General features: G+C 32.7%; 1 pseudogene; it reads right to left on the bottom strand.

The window, feature by feature from the left end:
- LOC122895307 overlaps nt 1–24,948 on the bottom strand; it is a 96,665-nt pseudogene that overhangs the window by 8,068 nt on the left and 63,649 nt on the right.

Raw genomic sequence — 24,948 nt, 5'->3', positions numbered from 1 at the left:
CTATCTGATATTAACCATATTTTTATTCATATATTTGAAGGATTTTTTTAATCAACATAAAGACTTTAATCTATTTTATTTAATATATTTTATTTTTCACACACAGAATCTTTTTTTAAAATTCCACACGTTAAAGAAAACTACCTTTCCACACTGATATGGCATGCAACGTATTTCATAAGATAAAATTATAACAAACTTGGGTATTTTTATGGGCTCTTCATACTAGAAATACTCTACTAGAAATACATCTATTTCCGCAATAGTAGTACTATAGTATCTTAATTACTATAGTTTCACAATAAGTCCTAATATCTAGAATAACATATCACCACCCCCATTCATCATGTTCAGAAGTGGCCTAGTTATTCTGACCTACATTGTCCCTCACATAATATATTTAGAATCAGAATATCAATATTTTTATAAAATTCTATTAGGACTCTTGATTAAAATTCCATTAAATCTTTAAGTCAGTTATGAGATAATTAACATCTGAATGGCATTAAGCTATAGATTAGTATTTTGTTTTTAATATTTCTTAATTGAATACTGTAAATTTTGTTATAAAATTACTGTGCATATATAATGATGTTTGTGTACTTGAAATAAACTAGAATGTCATATATAAAGGAGCATATCATATGTAAAGAAGGACAGTTATTTTGTTATTAATCTTTAGTCACCAAACTTCTTAGTTACTTTGTACACTAAAATTGTCTTCCCTCCTATATGAAACATTCTATTACCTTTAACCAGTGGCTCAGTATATCTTATGTAATTAATCAATACAAACATATTTTAATGTTCCACAAAGCATGGAACCACTCAGTTCCCTGACTACATTGTTTACATGAATTTTCTCTCCACTTCAATCCAGATACCAGTAGCCATATCCTCAACCTAAACATTTTGAATGTAGTAGGCAAAAAATATGATAATTTTAAAAATGGGCACAAGCATTAACTAAGGTACCATTAGCCTCAGTTGAAATGTCCTTCAAAATAAATTAATTTAAAAATATGGGGCAGCGAATTACCATAACTTTTCTTTCTAATGCTGACCAAGTCTCTTCCAGCTTCTAACAAACAAAACTTCTCCATCTATAAATACCAAATTTCAATAACCCATAACTGTTCCACTGAGTTTGCCTTGGTTCCTAATGTATCTATTCACACTGACATCAGCTGATTTAATCTTCATTGCTTTCTTAAGCCACTGGCCATCAGTCTGTAGTGTGACTGAACACCCATGAATTGATCTAATGCTAAGAAATTAGATAGGGACTTAACATTTGGTATTAACAGTTTAGATTTGGATCAGTTTTCCTACCTAGTATGACAATACCAATGGAAACAGCAGGAGAAAATATCACATGGTGTTTTATTCAGTCATTCAATGGAGATAATACAGAAATGGTGGAAGAAAATAGAGGTTATGGAAGGCACAGAAAACTCCATAGACTTCCTTTGTAACAACCAGAGTTGAAATATGAGTATGATGTTCATATGATTCTGTCAGTGGGAGTAGAGTCCATTCATTAATTTTGTAAATAGCATGACCACTGCATCCCTCTCAATAGGTGAATCTGGGAAAATTTGTCACACAAACGTACTCATTAACTTGGAATGTAAAAACAAAGCAGGAGGATAATGATTTGATCAACTCCTTTTCTTTGTCTACTTATTCTTTTTATCTATTAGATCTCACCATTAACCTTTAAAAAATTCTTTGCCCGGGGTGCCCGGGTGGCACAGTTGATTAGGCATCTGAGTCTTGGCTTCATTCAGCTCTGGGCTCCACACTCAGCACAGAGTCTGCCTGAGATTCTCTCTCCCTCTTCCCCTGCCTCTCCCACTCATGCTCTTTCTCTCTCTCTAAAATAAATAACTAAATCTTAAGAAATAAAAAATAATAAAAATTTAAAAACTCTGTGTCCATAGTCTTCAGCCCTTTATAATTCTATAATTGATTTTCTAATGAGATTAAAATTGAAATTTGGTAACAAAAACTAATTTTCAAACCACCCTTGAATAAAAGAATAAACTCATATACCTCAAAACAATTTAGAAATAATTAATTTTATTCTATAGCTCAGAAAATATAATTTATTTGCAGCCATTATGGTTATACAACATTGTGAATTTATAATGGGAATGGCCCAAAGAAATTTCCCCAACAAAGGATAACTTATGAAAGTATTACTCTTCTCCTGTTGGTTGAATGTGTAAATACATCTTCTTCATCATTTAAGAATTAAATTAATCTCAACAGGAAAGTATGTGTTCATTCCCAATATTACTAACTTAACTGGGAACAGAGTATTCAAAACCACATATTGAACCATCTGCCCTGCCTCCATTAAAGCCTCAGCAATCAAGCTGTCTTGCCTTACCTACCTATTTATTTTGTTTTTCAACAGAGATCTGTTTTCCAGGTCATCTGTTTTCCTGTAACTGTCATTCCCATACCAGTGTGTAGCACCCGATGTGAAACATTTCCCCAAGGCTTCACATCCTGACAAAAATTTGACTGTGTTTTTTACAGTACAAAATAAGTGATTCTCAAGCTCCTCTATATTCTCATCCTCTTTTCTGAATCTTCTCTTTACCTGTTTCACCCAGTCGAGAGCTATATGCCATCCAATGGTTCTGCAGCCCTTTCCAGTGGGATTTGTTTGATTAGACATTTTTCACAAGCTTCAGGGCAGGAGATGGATTACTTACTTTAATCATTTCACCTTGGCATTTCCAAATTGCTTTTCTTCCTTTCTGTTCCCTTATTTGAAGATCATGACACCTAAATATATTATGTACTGCTACTCCTATTATTATCATCTTCTCAAAGTTTACAATGTAGTAGGTAGAGAAAGATGATAAACAATGATCACTTAATTAGTAGATTTGTTGGAAGATAACTATTTGCGCAAAAGACTAAAATAGGACATGGATGATTTTAGCACTGAAGACGCATGGCTTGAAATTTTACATAATGTAGGCTGTGTACCTCTTAGGAGAAGGTACCTTTGAGCAATAGACAATAAGACAAAAGACAGTAAGAATGGCTGGATATTTGAGAGAAAAAGTCTGTAGTGTGGTTGCAACAGAATGAGGAAGATGGGTGAGAGATAAAATCAGAGAAGTAAGAGAAGTGAAGAGGATAGCTCATTTTGAGACTTACTGGCAATATGAAGGATTTGGGTCACTCCTCTTCCAACTGAAGTTTTTGGACTTTTTGTGTATGAGGTTGTTTTTTGTCATTGTTTGTTTGTTTGTGTGTTTGCTTTTAAGATTTTATTTATTTATTTGACAGAGAGATGACAAGTAGGCAGACAGGCAGAGAGGGAGACTCCCGCCTAGAGCAGGGAACCTGACATGGGGCTCAATCCCAGGTCCCTGGGATCATGACCTAAACTAAAGGCAGATATTTAATTGAGTGAGCCACCCTCCCCCAAGTGATTTTTGCCTCTTGGCTCAAGATTTCCTCCCCTTCCCTTTACCCCACGACCCTGACTCTTATTTCCATTCATGGTGATTTTGTATTTTTTGTTTGTTTGTTTATAAATATTCTTTTTTTGAAAAGATTATTTATTTATTTATTTGACATACAGAGATCACAAGTAGGCAGAGAGGCAGGCAGAGAGAGAGAGAGGAGGAATTAGGCTCCCTGCTGAACAGAGAGCCTGATGTGGGGCTGGATCCCAGGTCCCTGAGATCATGACCTGAATGAAGGCAGAGGTTTTAACCCACTGAGCCACCCAGGCACCGCATGATTTTGGACTAAACATTCCCACTACAATAATTGATAAGTTCAATTAATATCTTTACTTCAAAGATATCCAAAGAGGGCTTTATTGCTTCCTCAAACACCTACTGCAGGGCCTCAACATTCATAAAACATTTGTCCTTCACTGAATCAGCTTCAGTAGGTTATAAAACACCTACCTTCTATAGCAAACTAACCTTCCAATTAAAAAGAAGCTTCAGTGACCCGTGGACCCCTCCATCTGTTTCTGTTTTGTTTGCCTTTTTTTTTCCCCCATACAAATTTCAATGTTGTTTAACATTTAGTTCTTCGATATGCTCACCTATTCTTGATTTACAACAGTTTGGTCTCTGGTACTTACATTTCACTTAGTTTCTTTTTTAAAAATCTACAATTGCAAAAAAAAAAAATCTACAATTGTGCATAACAAGTTTGCTGTGCACTTCTCATCTTAATTAACTGGGAATAAACACAACTGACTTCTCTCACCCTTTAAAAACACTTTTGGTTGACGTCTATGGTACTACAGATTTCTGCCCTCCTCCATTTTACTGGAAGCTTCACTCCAATCTTATTTAATGGCTCTTCCTACTCTAACCAACCTTTTAGTACCAGCTTATCTCAAGGATCTAGTCTCCTTATCTGCTGTTCTCTATGGCATTAAATCTCATGGCATGATATGCCATTTTACAGTGAGGACACTCAAATTTTCTCTTCCAGATGAATTTTACAATGCTATAATCTGTCTCCAAAGCAGTTGTTTTAGAATTTTTTAATTGTGGCAATTTTGTTATATTTTGTATTTGAGCCAAACTGACAATTTTCGAATATCATATATGCCCTGGAAACATGATGTATCAGTCTACATTTTCAAGCTTTTCTTTCATTCTTCAGTAAGGTATCATTAAATAAATCTAATGATTTCTTGTTTTTTTTTTCACACTTGTTATTTGTATTATTAAATTGTTCTTGGGCAGCTAAGGAACTCATGTAGCTCTTTTAATAGACTAGCTATTGATTATTTTGTGTTTACAAGTTAGATAATGATATCAGCTAAAATTATAGCAGCTTTTCTTCCTTTCTATGATTTGCACATACTTTTTTTGTAGTGATTTCAGTGATTAGGACAAAGTACTCTGAGTTTGTTACAAGAAGAGCATATTTTCCTTTTTCCTTGAAAATCTCAAAAGTTTGCCATGGTGACATTGTGTTGTGTTAAGGAATAAAACAGACCTTGCTTTGGTTTCACACCATATTTGCATTAAGGATTCTTACTGACAGTGTCTGGTGAACTGTGGGCAAGATATAGCTCTATTCCATTAAGATTATGTTTTCTAGCTCTCAATGCCTTGTTATTTACGGATTTTAAATTTTTATCTATTTTATTGGTATGCCATTGTATCTCACTATGGCTAAGTTGCATTTCCTCAGAGACTAATGTGTTTAGTATATTTTTTCTATACTTGGTTGTCATCTATCTATAGCATTTTTGGAGTCTTTTCAAATATTTTGCTAATTTATTTATTTTAAATTTGGCGTAACTGAATGTTAAGAGTTTCTTATATACTATTAACATGCTTATTATCAAGTATATATTTTTCAAGTATTTTCTCTCATTGTCTAGCCTGTCCTTTGTTTTGTTAATACTGTTTTTTGAAGAATAGAATAAATTTTGATGAAGTGAACTTACATTGTTGAGGTCTGGATTTTGTATATTTCTAGAATGTCGATTTTGTTCTAGTACGAAGATCAGTTACTTGGGATATGTTTAATATTCTCATGACTTGTTTCTAAGCTTCCTTATGGTGAGTCCACTTTATTCTAGGTCTAGTTTAGTCCTCTTATTTAAATTTACTCGTCTGGATACTTTTCAAAGCTTTATATGTTACAGTGTCTCTCACTTTCCACTGACTGAAACTGAACTATTCCCAGCCAGCTATGATGTCTGGAAATTATGTGGCCAGCTGCTTACTAGTGGTTCTTTTACCATCCTCATGGAGTTCTCTACTCCACACAAATGAACCCAGTGCAAAAGATTCAAGGAGGCGCAACAACTGGTCTTTGTAGACATGTCTCTGTGTCTCTTCTCTTTTCTGATATTCTGTCACACAAACATTAGACATACATCATCCCCCTCTTCTCAACTCAGGAGATCACTGTTGATGGTTAGTTTTCCTCGCCTTCTAGTATGACCTGGAAATTGCTTAGATGTAATCTAGGTTAATCACAGGGTTTACTTAATCTAATTTCTTGCAGAGATCACAGCCTTGCTCTGCTTGTTGTCCAAATCTAAAAACTTTTTCTTCATACATTTTCCAGTATTACTTTTGTTTTCTGGGGGAGAGTAATTTATGTACACACATATCTTTTATGAACAAACCATAAGCCAATATATATGGGAATTTTTATAATTGATCTAAATTTGGCTATCCCAAATAAATTTACAGTGTAATAATCTTCTTACAATTATAGTTTTTCTTAAATCTTTCAAAATGGTTTCTCTTAAATAAGAAGACTTTTATGGAACATGTCAAGAAATATTCAATTTAGCAATGGTATAAAAATTTAATTCTATATATCACCTATTATTTCATTAGACTAAGTAGATGTATTTTTCTTTTATATTTTTTAAGAAAATTATTCAAACTTAGAAATAAAATTGAATATATATATCCTTTAAGTACCATAATCCCTCATATAATGTTTTCCCAAGGAATATTTAAGCCTCTAGGAATATTTACCTGTGTCTGACTTTGGAATTTATTATTTAATTATAGTGCAAATGTCGCTCTGTAGATTTCTGACAAAAATGATAACACAAAAATACTGGCATTATTGCCCTGAAAGATAGTAACCAGTTTTGTATATGTAAATAAATTAATTTTAACACCAGTTTAACTAGCGGAGTCGATTAATATCTGTTTTTCTAATTCTTCCTTAGACCAAACTTAAACTATTGCTTGTTCCATAATTAATAAAGGATTTTGATATGTATTGCTTCTATTTTGTAGGTGAGTCTAGTTTTTAGAGTTTTATAAATTGTATTTAAGTAATTTTAAGGTTGTCTGCCAAATGCAAGATCTTGGCTGGATTTTGGATATCTTATAAAGGTATTTTGGTCCATATATCATTGTTTAATTGGTGTTTCTTGGAGGAACAAGCACTAGTCAGACTTCTGATTCTACCATTTTGCTAATATTTATACTAAACTTTAAAACAAAATCACCCTGACAGAGATCAGATACATTTTTATTTAAACATCTAAGTTCATGTAATTAACTTGAATCTTTAGACAAACCAGATATACACAATATTTTGTTGTTGTTGTTCTTGTCAAAAGGTCAATAAATTAATATCTATATTCTTTTGAACTGATTTAATCAGTGTGGGAGTTGAAAACCTACATTTCATTTTAAAAATAATACTTAGTTGGTTATCTCATAAAACCATTAGTTACACTAAACTTCAAGTTTCTACTCTTTTAAGATTTTAGTTATTTATTTATCTGACAGAAAGAGAGAGAGATAACAAGTAGGCAGAGAGGCAGGCAGAGAGAGAAGGGGAAGCAGGCTCTCTGCTAAGCAGAGCCTGATGTGGGGCTTGATCCCAGGACTCTGGGATCATGACCTGAGCTGAAGACAGAAACTTTAACCCACTGAGCTACCCAGGCACCCCTCAAGTTTCTAATACTTATTTATGATTCAGATAAACTGCAGTTACTAATATATACTAAGATTAAATTGAAAAATTATATTGAATACAAAAGAATTATAATTGTGACAAAATGTGTGACATCAATACTAATTAGGTCTTATAGTAAATCAGATGAAACATAATTTTCAAGATACTTAGAGAAGTTTAAGCCATTGAATAATATTATATTCAGTTCAATATTTTTTGGATATTTGTTTGATTCTATATATCTTTTTTAATACAGGTGCTTTTGCTTCTGACTTTAATAGACTCTAAAGTAGATATATATTTTTTAGTTCTGTTAATGATTGTTTTACATTTTGCTATTTTAAACAAGTGGAAAAGAATTGTGCATGGGTATGGATCTACTAATATGTCCTTATGAGCATAGCTAATCTGATAATATATTTATGTGTAATATATACATACAATTACATACTTTCTAGTTCTCAGTTACATACATACACCCTGGTTCTTTCTAGGAAAGGGGAATTAATAACTTTGGGTGTGTTATAATTAGCACATGTGGTTAAGCATAGACTATCAACAATCACAACAAATAAGTACTTTATATATCCAAGGTAATAGGATGTGTTTTGCATTTCAATGAAAGTGATAGTAATCTTCACCTAAAATTAAATGCCTGTAATATGAAAGAGATAGTCCATAAGAGACTCTTAGGAAACAAACTGAGAGTTGTTGAAGGGTTGGGAGTGGGATGGGGTGACTGGGGTGACTAGTGATGGACATTGGGGAAGGCATGTGCTATGTGCTGAGTGTTGTGAATTGTGTAAGACTGATGAATCACAGACTTGCACTTCTGAAACAAATAATACATTATATGTTAATTTAAAAAAATTCGAATTAAAAAAAATATAAGAGATAGTGACAAGTGAGACTTGACCATTCATGGCAAAGCATAAAATATTTGGGGGAGGAAAATTTTATTCCCTTGATTTATATCTGAATAAGAAACAAAGCAGAATGTGTTAAAATTTTAACTAAGTTTTTGCACTGCTGGTGGACTTATTTATAATATAAGTTAAATAAAATAAAAGGAGCTTACTATTTTGCCCTTGCGAATGCTTTTCACCATGTGTCTTATTATCAGGAATAAGTCCTTAAGAAATATTTTTTATTATACCCCATAGAGATTTTTTTTCAATTTTTGATAGTTGGTTACTGTAATAAATTAATCATTATTATTTAGTTGTATCATTCAGCAGGTGAATTGTTCTTTACTTGGAGGTTTGCCTGGAGGATCTATTATAAGCTACAGGCAAAATGTGTGTCTTTGACAAGTGAAAATTGTATCTGAACCCTGAAGAGGAAATTCTCTATATTGTGACTGTAGAAGCTGTGAATAGATTCTTGACTTTAGTTTTATAGTGACAGGATGGAAAAACAACTAATAGTCTTTTGAATGTCCAATCTCATTCCTTACAAAAATTTACGTTCAAGTTAACTCACCTGCCTTAATGTGTTCAACATGGTTTCTTTGTCTTGATTATCATTTACTGCTGTACCTGTGTAGATGATCATATGTAAAACAAAATGAGACCGGTGGAGCGAGTGTGTTTACGTATGATCAACAATCTTTTGAGATTATATATGGTCACAAAATAAGGCAAAGGAGGTGTTAAGAAAAAATTTTCAACTTCAAAATAAGAAATGTGCAGAAAGGTATTCAGTAATAATGTAAACAATTAACTTCTACTTCTCAGTTTTTACTTATTATCTGTGGTTCATATTTTTTTACAGTTGTTAATAAAAAATAATATTGGAAGCTTTGATACACAGACTAAACAGGTTCTTATATATATCTTACTGGAAACATGTTTGATAAGTTATAATGTGATTATTACTAAATTTTCTAGGACAAGACACCTGTGTTTGACTTTGTTATTTGCTATTTGACTAGAGACCACTGTCAAATTACAGATAAACTTGTGAATATTTTCTGAGTTGAAAATTAACCCCAAAGATTAAAATTTTACCCTCTGTATTTTTTTAAAGATTTTATTTATTTATTTGACAGAGAGAGATCACAAGTAGGCAGAAAGGCAGGAGAGAGAGGGAGAAGCAGGCTCCCCATCAAGCAGAGAGTCCCACGTGGGACTCCATCCAGGACCCTGAGATCATGACCTGAGCTGAAGGCAGAGGCTCAACCCACTGAGCCACCCAGACACCCTATCCTCTGTATTTTTATTTATTATCAAATTTATTTCAGCATTCTTTAAAAAAAAAAAAAAGATTTATTTATTTTGGAGAGAGAGAGAACAGGGGGAGAGGCTAGGGGAGAGACAGAGTCTTATGCACACTCTGCACTAAGCACAGAGTCTGCCAAGGGGCTGGAAACAGGACCCGAGCCAACCCAGGAATTGAAGGCTTAACTGATGACACCACTCAGGTGCATCTATTTTAGCATTCTTTGACAGACTAAAATTCTGTACCTTGTGGCATCTAGGTGGATCACTAGGTTAAGCATCCACCTTTGGCTCAGTTCGTGATCCCAGTGCCCTGAAATCCAGTCCTGACTGGGGCTCCCTGCTCAGCCTTCTCCCTCTCCCTCTGCTCTCCTGCTCCTGCTCTCTCAACTGTTGTCTTTCTATATCAAATAAATAAATAAAATCTTAAAAAATAATAAAACTCTATACCTTAGCTTCATTGGAGGGGGAGACAAACCATGAGAGACTGTGGACTCTGAGAAACAAACAGGGTTTTGAAGGGGAGGGAGGTGGGGGATTGGGTGAGCCTGGTGATGGGTATTAAGGAGGACACGTATTGCATGGAGCACTGGGTGTGGTGCATAAGCAATGAATTTTAGAACACTGAAAAAAAATTAAATTAAAAATAAATAAATAAATAGCTCTATTAAGATATGATTTAATAATATACCTCGCCTACTTAAAAATGTAAGATAAATGTTTTTTAGTACATTCACAAAGTTTCACAACTTTGTAAAATTTTAAAATTTTCATCTCACATCGGGCTCTCTGCTCAGCAGGGAGCCTGCTTCCCCCTTCCCCTTTCTCTCTGCCTGCCTCTCTGCCTACTTATGATCTTTCTCTGTCAAATAAATAAATAAAATCTTAAAAAAAAAAGAAATACAGATAATATGATATATCCAAAAATAATCTATTCTTATCAAGAAAATAGCATTTTAAAAATTTAGTGTATATTCAAATAATTTATTCGTATATACTTGCTATAGTTTTGTATAACCTTGGGAAATAAAACAAGAAATGTCAAGTGCATATTTAGATACAGTTTTATTTTGTTCATTAGAAACATCTAAAAGGCATTTGACATCATTCATCTGTTTGCAGTTGTTTTCATTAATTTGTACCATACTCTGAAATGTGTTGATTTTGCCATGACCAGTCCATGAAATAATAGTCTAACTGCTTGATAAACTGACTTCTTACCAAAAAGTGCTCCAGAAAAAGTGCTGTGAAATGACAAAAATTCTTATATATGTATAAATATCTTATTATAAAGCTCTTTCTCATGAAAATTAGAGAATTAGATCTATGGATGTTCTCATTTTAAGTGAGTAAGTGTTATGACATTTTGGATATGGAATTGAAATGGCAGAAAACTTGACACTGTAGTTTTCATGTGTTTTTAAAGGTTTTATTTATTTTATTTGAGAGGAAGAGAGAGAGAGAGAATGGATGAGGGAGGGGCAGAGGAAGAGGGAGAAACAGACTCCCAGCTCAGCAGGGAGCCCATTGTGGGGCTCTATCCCAGGACCCTGAAATCATGACCTAAGGGGAAGGCAGATACTTAACTAACTGTGCCACCCAGGCACCCCTGTAGTTTTCATTTTGGTTTGTTAATAGTCAGCAGTTTAACTACCACTTAGTAAATGCATTGGACTTCAAAAACTTTTATGTTTTCTATATTTTCTTTATATCCTCTTTTAATTAATATCTATAAATATCTTATTATAAAATATATGTGCTGTTTTTAAAATTAAGTTCAATTCTTCAAAAGTGATGTATAATTAAAAGCAAATGTCTATTACTGATCCTTGTCACCTAATCTAAATTATTTACTCAGTATATTAATCTTTGTTTTAGTTAATGTTGAATTGGTTATTTTTCAGATCTGTCAAAGTTTTCTTATCATTTGTGTATTTATACAATCTGATTCCAAAAATAGAATTAATATGATTATTCCATTTAGTGGATAAGGCATCTATGTACTTTATGTGAAAACATATCAATAATTGTCTCATATTTCCACATTTGTTCTAAGAGTAGCATGCTTTAAGATAATTGGAATTCTTGCCATGAGCCTTTCTAACAATTCTCCTTACTAAGTTGTACCTTAGACATATAAGGCAAGTGTTTTGAAATTATTGAAGTGTTGTTTATTAGAAATGCATTTTTCTCCCACCCAGTTGAATGTGTTAACAAAAAGACAAAGTGAGAAACTAGATTTTAGTCGAGTCATTCTACTCAATGATGTTTATCAGTTTTATTAGCTAATACATCTGGTTGAATTATATGTTTTTGTTACTAAAAATGATAAATGTTCTATGAACATATTGTTACATTTAATTTAAGATTCCTCTCTTTTTCAGGGTATCTGACACTAGATATCAAAGCTTCTTTTCCACTAACTGGTGAGTCTTCCTCCCCTGGGAAGTGAAATGGTAATGACTTTCTTGTGTTGAAGTATTTCAAGTTTTCCAAAAGTCAGTTTAAATGATTAGAAGACTAGTCTTTGCAATAAAACTTAGAAAAAGGCATCACATTTAAAAGTAAATTAAAGGTATATAAAGCCAAGAACTTCTCTTGGCTACTAAATATCTGGAATTTTCCCCAAATCTTTTTATGTCATTAATTACATTTGTTTTAGCAAAGAAAAACAGCTTTATAGAAATGTACTGTATCTCATTTCTCGAAAGAGTGTTGCATTGTCACATGTTGATAATTGATGGTCAAATTATTCTGCCATGTGAAGTAAAATCTTTATACAAACATTGTTTGTATAAAGTTGTGAGTTCTCCTCTTCACAAAATTTTATTTTATTTATTTATTGTAACTCCAAAGTTGATATTTGGCATGTACATGGTGATTCATTTATGAATATATGCAGTGAGGTAAAAACTTGAGTCATCCAGGTGCATGAGCATTCCCAGCTAAGGGTAAATCTGCCTTCTTATTTTGGATCACATATAAGAGTCGTCTTTATGTAGTGCTACATATTTTGCATTCTTTTGAAGTTTGTTGTTAGTGGTGGTGGTGGTGGTTGTTTCACTGTTTAATTAAAATGGCCACCATGACTAATTCTGAAGTGTTATAAAAGGATCCTAAGAACAAGAAGAGTGTGAGGATCTTTGATAAAATATGTGCTTAAGCATGAATTAAAGTGCTGTTGGCAGTTAGTCCAATGTTAATGAATCATTAGTTTATTTTAAACAGAAACAGAAACATATGTGGACTAAGTCTATGTATTGACCAGTTGACAAAAAGTTATCAGAGGTTCAAGTCCTATATTTTCCTTAGGAGCAATGATTTAGTATTTGTAAAGTCAGTGTTTGTGTTGATACTATAAATTATGTCTACTGTGAATAATGGGATTTGACTGTATATGACTGTATATATAAATAATGGGATTTGACTGTATATGTTTGTATATACACAAACACACACAAAATGCTTGCATATATGGTTATTTATTATTTAATATTTATTTTGTTGTGTAATATTATTCAGGCATTAAAAAAAAAAAGAATAAAATCTTGCCATTGACAATGATGGATGGAGCCAGACAATATTATCCTTCATGAAATAAGTCAGTCAGAGAAAGACAAATACCACAAGATTTCACTCATATTTGGAATTGAAGAAGCAAAAGAGATGAACAAATGGGGGGAGAAAAGGGAGAGGCAGACCAAGAAATAGTGTCTTAATTATAGAGAACAAACTGATTGTTACCAGAGGGGAGGTGGGCAGAGGGATGGGTATTAAGAATGGCACTTGTGGGGCACCTGGGTGACTTAGTGGGTTAAAGCCTCTGCCTTTGGCTCAGGTCATGATTTCAGGGTCCTGGGATCGGCCCCCGCATCGGGCTCTCTGCTCAGCAGGGAGCCTGCTTCCTCCCTCTCTCTCTGCCTGCCTCCCTGCCTACTTGTGATCTCTGTCTGTCAAATAAATAAATAGAATCTTAAAAAAAAAAAAAAAGAATGGCCCTTGTGATGAGCACTGGGTGTTGTATGTAAGTGATTAGCCACTAAATTCTACACCTGAAACTAATATTACTCTGTTTTAATAAACTGGAATTTAAATAAAAACTTAATAAAATAAAATAAAATTTATAGTTAAGTGTAGATTTTTAAAGACTTTTATTAAACCTAGGAGATTTCACAAACTCTAAAGAAAAAAGAGCAGTCTCCAAACAGTAATTTTCATTACTGTTAATTAAATCATAATATTTCAAAGAAATAATGCATTATCAATATTGAACATTTATTTGCAGAAGAGTTTAATATATACATTAATTTTTTTTAAATTTATGCTGCAATCATTGTTTAAATCATAGTCATTTTATTTTGCTTACTAATCTACCAAATATGGGGGAATTACATATTTCGTAATAATGTATACTTTATGTATATATAATGAGTTAATACTTAACATACTTTTAGTACTTTTTATTGTTTTGACGTATGTCTTCTCTTTGTTTTTAACTGTTGACCAATTGATATTTCTTGCAGCAGCAAAATAGAAATTGTAAACAAAATACAATAGTGGCAAAAGGCTTTTGAGTATTCATTTTTCTTTCAGAACTTTCTTCAGAACACAAATGGTGAAATTGGTAGACATGAGTATTGCAGAACTTATTTGTCCAGTGAGATTCTAAAATAGTTTACTATTAAATATCAATGATATACAATGGTCTTATACATGTTTATGGGCAGATCTTAGAACAAAACACCTGGGTGGCTCAGTGGGTTAAGCCGCTGCCTTCGGCTCGGGTCATGATCTCAGGGTCCTGGGATCGAGTCCCACATCGGGCTCTCTGCTCAGCAGGGGGCCTGCTTCCCTTCCCCTCTCTCTGCCTGCCTCTCTGCCTACTGTGATCTCTCTCTGTCAAATAAATAAATAAAATCTTTAAAAAAAAAAAAAAGTGTACATAGATATACCTCAGTGTAATTGTGGGACCTATATTGTTGTGTATATATAGTCTTTTTGCTTAAAAATCTAGTATCTTGGGCCATGCCATACTAAATGTTTTATATCAGTGTACTTCTATAGATTTTGACACAAACTAGCCTTTACTTAGGGATCTTCTATAACCTTGAACCATTTCTAATATCATGACTGTGTAAAAAGTATCTGCAAGGAGTAGGTAATCCTAAGAACATCATTGAAATATTACAGTATTTCCTAACTCTCACAGAAATGATAATTTCTATTTTCTCACTGGAAAATAGAAATAGAATAGACAAAGCATATTGTAAAATTATCGTTTATTAACAAATCCTGCACTACAAGAATCACAGTTGAAAGTTTAGGATTTTTAATCGTTTCATATATGCTACTTACTATGAGCTGAGAACTTTTTTTTAATAATCTAATTCTCACAAATATTTTTTGAGTTCTATATACACATCAAGCTCACTTCAGGGGTAAAGAAAATGAGGTCAGAATGATTAATTTGGCCAAGTTTACTAAACTAGTCAATAGTTTAGAAGTGATTTGAGCCTGGCTAATCTAATGTGAGAGCTTATATTTAACCATTGAGCTACTTGGTTCATTTTTATGGTAAAATGCTGCTGTTTTTATTGGGCTAAAATACACATAACAAAATTCACTATTTTAATCACTTTCATATATACAATTAAGTGACATTAACTATGTTTACATTGTTTCACAACTTTGACCACTATCTGTCTCCAGAACCTACTCATCAAAACATGAAACTGTTTTTCTGGTATTCAAAATCCATCGGATTTCCAACCCTCTTTCATATTTTAAAAAGAACATCTGTAGAACAAATTAGAGCAATAAAAACTGGAAAGTTTGAAACCACATATAATGAATACTGCCAAATGAAAACAGCATTTGATAATATAAAATGTTATCATTTTATTTCTTTCCACTGTTTTAATTGTATAATTATAGTTTAGCCACAGTGCTTTAAAAGATCCAGTTTTGATCGCAGTTATGCTAAACTCTACTCTTTAGCTTTTCCAAGAACGTGTCATTCCTGTTTCCATGAAAATTGAGTTTATATAGTGAAAATGAGTATCATTAGACTGTGAAATAGGTAGCCATAATATATTATTGAAAAAAGAAACACCTACTTTGTTATAGAAAGACATAACAAACCTTAGGAAAAATCACTGAAACAGCTGTATTTGTCAAATAAATTATTTTAGAACATCCATGTTGGAAGTGTTTATGTATGTTGATCAACTTCTTTTCTAGAGACTATGATAAGAACAATAGGATTTCTTTAGCTTATGTGAAATAATAATTTTTTCTGAATCAAGTTTCTCCTGCTCAAGTAATTGTCTCTGTCAAAACATTTTAACTGGAAAGAAATCACTCACATTTCTTGAAATAGCTTTTGTGAATTTTAACCATACAGAAGTCTATTAACTTGGAAAGCATACCATTGAATATAAAACTTGAAAAGACTTCAAAATATAATGTTTAAGATAGCATTTAATTCACATAAACATATGTACTGTTTTGATTTTTTTAAAAGATTTTATTTATTTATTTGACACACAGAGAGATCATAAGTAGGCAGAGAGGCAGGCAGAGAGAGAGCGGGGAAGCAGGCTCCCTGCTGAGCAGAGAGCCCGATGTGGGACTTGATCCCTGGACCCTGAGATCATGACCTGAGCTCAAGGCAGAGGCTTTAACCCACTGAGCCACCCAGGTACCCCCTACTGTTTTGATTTTTAAGAGTGATACCACAAGTAAAAACAGAGTCCAGAGTGCTCACCATTACACCACAAGTAAAAACAAAATGTAAACTAGAAAAAGACATTTGAAGAAATACATTTTTCATTTTACTGCTGGAATAGGTGCACTGAGTTATCTCTTTGAAGAGGCCTTTCTTGACAAATTAAGTAGGGGTTTCTTTTGACACATTATGTTAAATTGATACTCCTCCCCCCCCACTAAGTCCTTGATTAATTTCTATAAAATTTATTTTCACAAATTTTGCAACAAATATAATAGTTATATTTAAGTAATTGCTTAATTGCCAATTATCATTAGATTCTGCAGTGTCACATGTTATGCCTATTACAGTTTAATTCAGTTGACATCAAAAGGTTTTGGTTGTCCTTGGCTTTTGATATAGGCAATATGATATAGATATGGATATACTGAAGAATAAATCCTCTATAAAGAGAGGATTTCCAGATTACAGGGTCATATCATGAAACCAGGGCCAAAGAGTGAAATTTTGATAGTTTTTAGTCTGAAAGAAACTGACCTAACATTACTAAAGAGGAACATAGTTAGCTAACACTATGACCAGGGGGAGCCTTAGTAATGACAAGAAATACAATTAGAGTCAATTTTGAGTTGTGTGGAATGGGATGATATTCATGGATGAGTTTTATAAATTATCTTTTGTAACATCTAAGGTAGACATTATATGATATAAGTATATCACCAGGACCCTAAAGGGAGTTTGAGGCAATTGATCAATATGTTTCTTTCTTTTTTTCTTTTTTTTAATATGGAAGACCAATTAGAGTATTTGGGTTTTTAATTATATAGTTCAACCATGTAATAACATTTGTCATGTTGATTTCTTGTATCCATCAGCACTAGGAGAGCATCCTAAGATTGTGGAAGGTCATTTCTTCATTTTGACTTAAGGTAGCCAGCATAAGACAATGCATTTTCTTTGTAATAGGCTAAGAGAGGTCCTGTACTATTTATTCAGTGATGTAAGTGAGATTGTGTGGCAGGCTGGAGTGCAAATACTCACCTGCTTAGAGCAGCTTTCTGGGCATCTGCATCATCTCCTTGTGTCCACCACTTCATGTCCCCATCAGATGTTTCCGGTGCTCTTGGAAGCACTGCTGTGATTGCTTCCTTTTCTACTACTGCCAGATTCCACTGATCAGTAGACTGAAATAAAGCATTCCCACTATGCAACCATGTTGTGAATCAGAATTAGAAATCAAGCTTTCACACAATATTTTTGTATGGGTAGTTAATAAAATGATAAACACAGAACTCTTCCAGAAGTGACATGCTCTGTCACTTTCAAGTACAGCGTGTTACAGATGTTAAGGATACTTGAGATAGTGTCTCCAAACTTTAAAATATAGATTTGAAGATAATATATCCTTTCTTCCATGGAAGTTTTTAACCTAAATTGTAGGCTCCTTTAAGTCAAAAATTTGTCACAGTGAAAGAAGTCCTCAAAGCTTGGTTCAGTCTACAAGAGACCACCATTTCCCAGCTAAGTGTGTACATCGCTGAGAGAACTTCCCCATGGATGGAATAATGGTAAAGAAATTCTGATCAATGAATAGTGTGCAAAAGAAATATAGGCAAAATAGAGAGTGAGGTTTAAAACCTCTAGGTTTTGTCATGCAGTGAAAAACCAGGTCATGAGCCTTCAGATTGGAGAACATAAAGACCCTAGTCCTCCATGGGGGCACATCTTTAAAGGTGTCCGAAGGAGAAACTTTGGTTTGCAAGGCCTGACAGCTATGCAATTTGTAGGGCTCACTTCAAGAAGAGTGATTTAATATACAAACAAAATTAGGTAATAAACAATGCTTTTATACAGTGATAATTCTAATTACAAGATTTCTGTACTTGCAAACAACATAAGCAAAAATGCAGAAAAACAACAGAATTAAAACTATTATGTAACTCTCTGATAAGCCTCTATAGTCCTTTTATTCCCTTCCATTTTTTGGCTGCATGCTCTTTTATCATTTGTACAACTGACAAAAATAAAAACAAGAAAAAAAGGTAACAATTATCAAACTGATGCTTTGAATTTCCCAGAACATTTGGCCTTCCTTATTGTATGCGTTGCTCAGTTAACCACATACTTAATGAAAAAATGTTGAGGTGTCCTAGTGGAATATAAGAGACAAAAGAAGCAGACAAAAATTGGCCTGTACATAATAATAAGCCAAATTAAAAAGAAAAAAATGCTTAATATTTATTTGGACATCATTTAAGTATTAAGTATTGAGCATTATCATCTAACCATATATGTAAATATAGAACAACTTGATATACAGGACAATTTTATTTTATTTTATAATAGTGAGAGTATGTTATATCCCTCATGGAGTGCTTAAAAATAATAACAATGTAAAGAATAGAATAACAAAAACTCACATAATGTACATGAAATCCCTTTGATTGTCAGACTTGATTCCAACATTCACTCATTAAGTTTCATCCATTAATATTTGATCACTAAAATATTCACAAGTTTTCCATTTTGTGGAAAAAACACACACTGCAGGCCAGTCTATAATTAATAGGAAAGAGACTGGCAGAATAAACATGAACTTTTAGAAATAATTGAATTATGATAATTTAAATGAAGAAAGCTATAGTATTCCACTTTTATGTTCTTATTCAACATTCCAATACAACTTCTTTATAATTGGACATTTTGATGTCAGGTGTGGGAGAAATCTGTACTTTGTTTTATCAAACTGATTAATCCTATTTGCCTAATTACTACATGGAAATGGTGAGGTAATATTTGAACTGTAGTGCTTCTACTTTGAAAACACATATTTTGGATCATTTTTTATGTTACATTAATTTTTCTCACAGTACTAACATTCTTCAACCAGATGTGGTTTTTCTGGTCTTGAAAGATTGTGGATATTTCACACTATTGCCAACATCTAATTTAAAAAAAAATTTATTAAAAAAAAAACACTCTTAACAAATAATCACAAATTTATTCAACAAGGTAGATTCATGTTACATATAAAAAGATTTTCCCTTTATAATATTTTATGTTTTTCTTTTTTTAATTGAAGTGTAGTTGACATACAATATTATATTAGTTTCAGATGTCAACAGAAAGATTCAACATTTATATGTAGTAGGAAATGATCACTACATTAAGTCTAGTTGCCATATGTCATCATACCAAATTATTACAATATTATTTACCATATTCCCAATGCTATATATCTTTACGTTGTCATCACTTATTTTTTTATATTTCTTCTTAATTTTTTTAAATTTTTAAATTTTTAAAAATTTCTTTTCAGTGCTCCAGAATTCACTGTTTATGCACCACACCCAGTTCTCCTTGCAGTACATGCCCTCCATAATACTCATCACTTATTTTATAACTTATCACCAATTTTTGTGTTCCAACGGCAACATCACTCTCTTTAATTGATACTGTCAGCATTCACTTATGATATTTTTCCAGAGTTGTCACACTGAACAAAATGAATGTTGCCTGGGAATTTATTGGAAGACTTGATTTGAGCAAATGTCATCTACATGAACTGACATTTTTTGAAATATTTGACTTCATGATTGCCTCCACAAATATCATCCAATTAGATCATATCACTTTAATAAATGCCATATTATCCTCTTTTCAAAATCCAATGTGTATGAACTCATGCATGTGTGCATGTGTGTTGTGTGTGTGTACCTTTGTGCGTGTGGATGCATCCATATAAATAGTTTTGTAAATTACCTTTGAATACGGAAGGAAGAATCCTCCCTCTTCCCTTCAAAGTCTTCCAGCAGGACTAAGAATTAAATTTACATGAGACACATTAACAGGAGAAAAAAACAAAACAAAACAATTTTATTACGTGCACACAGAGGCCCAATAATGAAATTGAGACCCAAACAAATGACTAAGGCAGGCAGTTTTTATACTTTTTAGACAAAGAGATAATAAATTTGTGAAGAATTGACAGGATAAAGAAGGCAGATGTTTGGGAGATTTAATTAGTAAGGAATTCTAAGCATAATTTGGGCTGAGGTAGATTAATAAGAAAGTAACAAGGTGTTCACACAGCTTTCTTGGCTCTAAATTTCTTATCTCTGGTGAGAAGGTTGGCTTTTTACTTCTTAGTACTGGGAGGGTACCTTTCATGTGGGATTTTTTTTTACTGCTTTTCAGAGGAAGTTCTGAGTGTCCTTTGCTGGCTGTTTATCAAGTAACTTTGATTCAAAATAATCAATATGCCATTGTGGTGCATTTTGTAGGGCTTCCCACTGGCTCCCATGATAGGCACTCACTGTCCTGAAAAATGAGGGTAACAAGATTTATTTTCTTTGTGTTATCTACCAAATATTGCTAGGTACTTTAATACTCTGAGCAAATCACTAGGGTATAGGTGGAATAATTTACACATTAGATTCTTAAGAGAATAGAACTGAGTTCTCCAATCTCTGAGCCTCAGAATTTTGTTTACGAAGTACTGCTGTAGAGCAAGATTGCTCTGATCAAGATTCAGGGGCTCTTAGGGGCAAGAAAGCATATGGAAGTCTCCACACTAAAATTACCTTGAAGTAAAAGAGAGTATTATCACACATTCATGACTCACACAAAGAACATTTGATGAGGTCTTATCCTGAAACAACTTGAATTGAGGTTGAAAACCCAACTGTACCCACATAATCCAAGAGGTGCTGTTTTGGAAAACAACTGTGATTAAACAAGAGCTGTATATATGTATATACATATATATACATAGTTAGTCCAACTGTGTGGACTTTTAGCAACCTGGACATGGGACATTATTACTGAAAATTGAATGTGTCCATGAAATAATTTACATATAGCTGGTGTTACAAGTATGGCAACAAAAGTTTTTTGTTTAAAACTTTTTGAATAAAACAGGGCTGACATATTTGTAATGCAGTAATGCAACTGAAATGGATAGCTGTTAGGTAAATAGATAGAGACATAGATGAAATCTAGATACATAATTTCATAGGGCTGATGTAACAAATTACCACTAACTAGGTGACTTAAAATAACAGAAAAGTTTCTGTTTAACATCTCTGGAGGCGAGAATTCTGCAGTCAAAAGTTTGGCAGAGTTGGTTCTTTTGAGGACTGTGAGAAAAAGTTTGTTCCATAACTTTCTCCTAGCTTTTGGTGGTTTACCTTGTGTTCCTTGGCTTGTAGACAGTGTCAGTCATATCTTCCAACTTTCTGTGGTGTGCTCCCTGTATCTCTTCATGTCGTCTGCCCTCTGTACATGGCTGCCTCTGTGTTCATGTTTCTCCCTTTTTAATAAGATCCAGGCAGGCTTAGGGCCCACCTAATGACTTCGTTGTAACTTACTATCTCTGTATAGACCTCAGTTCAAGAAGGTTACATTCTGAGGTGCTGGGGGAGAGGGTGGTTAGGATTTCAACATATCTTTTTTTGAGGGCCTTAACTCAACTAATGACAGGTAGATAGATGGAAAAATGGCTAAATAATATTAAAAGAGACATGTAAACTTACTTATTTTATTATTTTAAAAATTAGAAGTTTTTAAAAATTAGATTTAAAAAATTCTGAGTTTTTATTTAAATTCCAGTTAGTTAACATACAGTGTGATATTGGTTTTAGGTATACAGTTTAGCAATTCATCACTTCTATACAGCACTCATGCTTTTCACAAGTTCTCCCCTTAATCCCCACCACCTAATTTAACCCATCCCCCAACTCATCTTCTCTCTGGTAACCATCAGTTTGTTCTCCATAGTTAAGACTGTTTTTTTGGTTTGCCTCTCTCTTTCTTCCTCTTCTATGTTTTGTTTCTTAAATTCCAAATATGAGTGCAATCATATGTCATTTGTCTTTCAGTGACTGACTTATTTTGCTTGGCATATTATTTTCAAATGACAGTGATGTCAATCTCTTCAACTATGTATTTAATCAACATACTATGTCTCACAATGAAAGAGGAAACTTAAAATTGTTCCTTAATATATGTAACATATTTTTTTCACATTTGATGAAATAAAATAACAAACCATAGTGTCCATGATATTACAAGTAGAGGAAGAAGGTATAGAAGGCAATGTCTGGAATTGCCTCAATATATTAAACCAAATGATAAAAATTAATAGTAACTTGTTTATAGTACATTAAACCAATGGATTATAAAAGCCTATGAGAATATATATCATTCAAGTTATGTGAAGAAATGTCATAAAACGTAAGAAATAGTGACTATCCTCAAGAAAAGTAAGGATACTTAATGGAAGTCTTAGAATGAGGTGCTGAGGTATTTGCAAATTATTTCATAACTCATCAAGGCTTATGGGAGATTTTAAAAGGGAACGAATTTTAGAAGGGCAAGTCTATGAGATAGATCAGTTATTATAGACTAGAGTTTTCCTTGTAAATAACCTAGAGAAAAGAACAAGATCAAAGTGTTTTTAGATGATGTCTCTTTTTCCAAGAAGGAGTTACAATGGAATTGATGATATTCACAGGTATTGGTGACTGATTACATGTGGGAAGTGGAGAAGAAATTTGAAACAAAAAGACATACACTCCACCATAACTCAAAGCTTAGTCTTTGAATGACTGGGTTTTGTTCTGTTGTGAAGAACATAAAGTTAAAAGAAAAATTCTTGTACCCAAAAAATTTTGTTCTTAAGATTCTGTTGAGAGTTTATGTACATTTTCCTTCCTTCTTTCTTTTTTTCCTTCTCCTCCTCCACTTCTTTCACCTCCTTCATGTTCTTTTCCTTCTTCTTCTAACCAAAAGAAAGAAAAACAAATTTTTAAAAAGAAAATTAAACAAAAACAACAACAAAACGAGACCTAAGGGCTGAGAAAAGGTGAAAAGACATTGTTAGATTTAACATATCTCATGAGAAGTAAAAAAAAAATGTTTTATGTGGTTCAGAGTGCCTGAGAGAGAGTGTAAAACAGAACAGAACATCCATCCTAATAAACACTGAAGAAGGAAGAAGAAAGATCCACCTATGTAAGGATTATTATTTTAAAAAAAATATCCAAGGTAAAGGTTATGAAAAGGACCAAAAAAAAAAAAAAAAAAAAAAAGGTTTTGTGACCAGTCACTAAAGGGATATGATTTCAAAAAGCAGCTACAATAGAAAAGAAATGGAATTTAGTTTAGGTATGGAAGGTAACTCTGACTTTTACTTATTTTGCATTTTGATTTTTTTTTTCTGGAAGTTTGCTTATACTGAAAAATCTCTATTAAATACAAAATTTCTCCTCAAAAAAATTGCATGTTCAGAAATCTTTCCAGGATAACACTTGCTATTCTTTTCTCAGATTAGCAAATCCTCATTTAGTACTTTTAATCCTCATGACAAAAGAGGGAGGGAAATAAATGCATACACTGTAAACTCTAATAAAAGTAATATAAAGAATTCTGACAGAGGCCTTATTTTGTGAAGAAATACTTTCTATATTTTTAAAGCAGTGTTTTAACATTTTAATCATTGTTACAAACATTAAAAGCATATAGGTTTTTGTAGACCCACACCCAGCTTTGAATTTTTGAATTCAGTAGTGTGGTGCCCATATTAACCTTTTTATTCATTGTTGTAAGGTCACAACTCCTAACTTTCTCCTCATTGTTTTTTACATCAATGTCTGTTTTTGTCATTGAGTTTATTTTGTGGTAAAGTGCTCTGTCATATTTTCTGTGAGTTGCATCTTGATAAAGAGTTTGAATTCTTACATTGCTACAATTTTTTTGTTTTCAGTCCTAAGAAGTGAAATATCTGCTAAAAAATAATGCCATGTTTACTTGATATATGATTCCTGGGTAGAGGAGTCTTTCTATATATTCTTTAGTTCCCAGTGTTAGAGATGAGAAATTTAATGCATTTGAATATTTACTTTCTCAGTGACTTATCTCTCAAGAAACTTAAAAAGATGTTCTTTCCTTTTCTTTTGATACTTAGATTTCAGAAATTTTACTAGGGTATGTATAAGTGTATAGCTCTTTTTTCGGCTTTGTTTTTCCTCAGGAATGCCTGTATCTCAGTAATGTTTATAATTTTTTGACTCAAATGTTTTTCTAATCCAAGAGTAGCTATTATTCATTCAAATGCTCTCCATCTTATATTTGTTTCTAATTCTCTTTTTTGAAACTACTTTTATGTGAATCATAGGTCATTTAGTTTTGTTTCAGTTATGGCATAATGGAATGATTTTAAAAACAAGTATTTTTTATTTCATGATACAAATTAGCAGTAGAATATTGACCCCTTAGTGATTAAAAAAAATTATCTCTATATTTACAGGACATGTCTAGAAAGTAGAATAAGTTATATTTCTTTGTGATTTGTATTGTATGTTATTTCCTACAGTGGATATGTCATTCAGTAAACACTAAAAATGATACATAAAATGTATTCACTATTATAATGAAAAGTTATGTTAACATATACTTCTAATTGACACATCATGACCTCTTTACTTGTAGCCATGAATGACTTTTCATACCATGAAACATCATGTTCTTAAGATTATCATTGTGTAAGCTAACCTT

This window comes from Neovison vison, chromosome 1 (assembly GCF_020171115.1).
Source record: "Neovison vison isolate M4711 chromosome 1, ASM_NN_V1, whole genome shotgun sequence".
In the NCBI taxonomy this organism is placed as follows: Eukaryota; Metazoa; Chordata; class Mammalia; order Carnivora; family Mustelidae; genus Neogale; species Neogale vison.
Note: the sequence above shows the minus strand (reverse complement) of the source record. Positions and strands in the feature narration are given on the sequence as shown.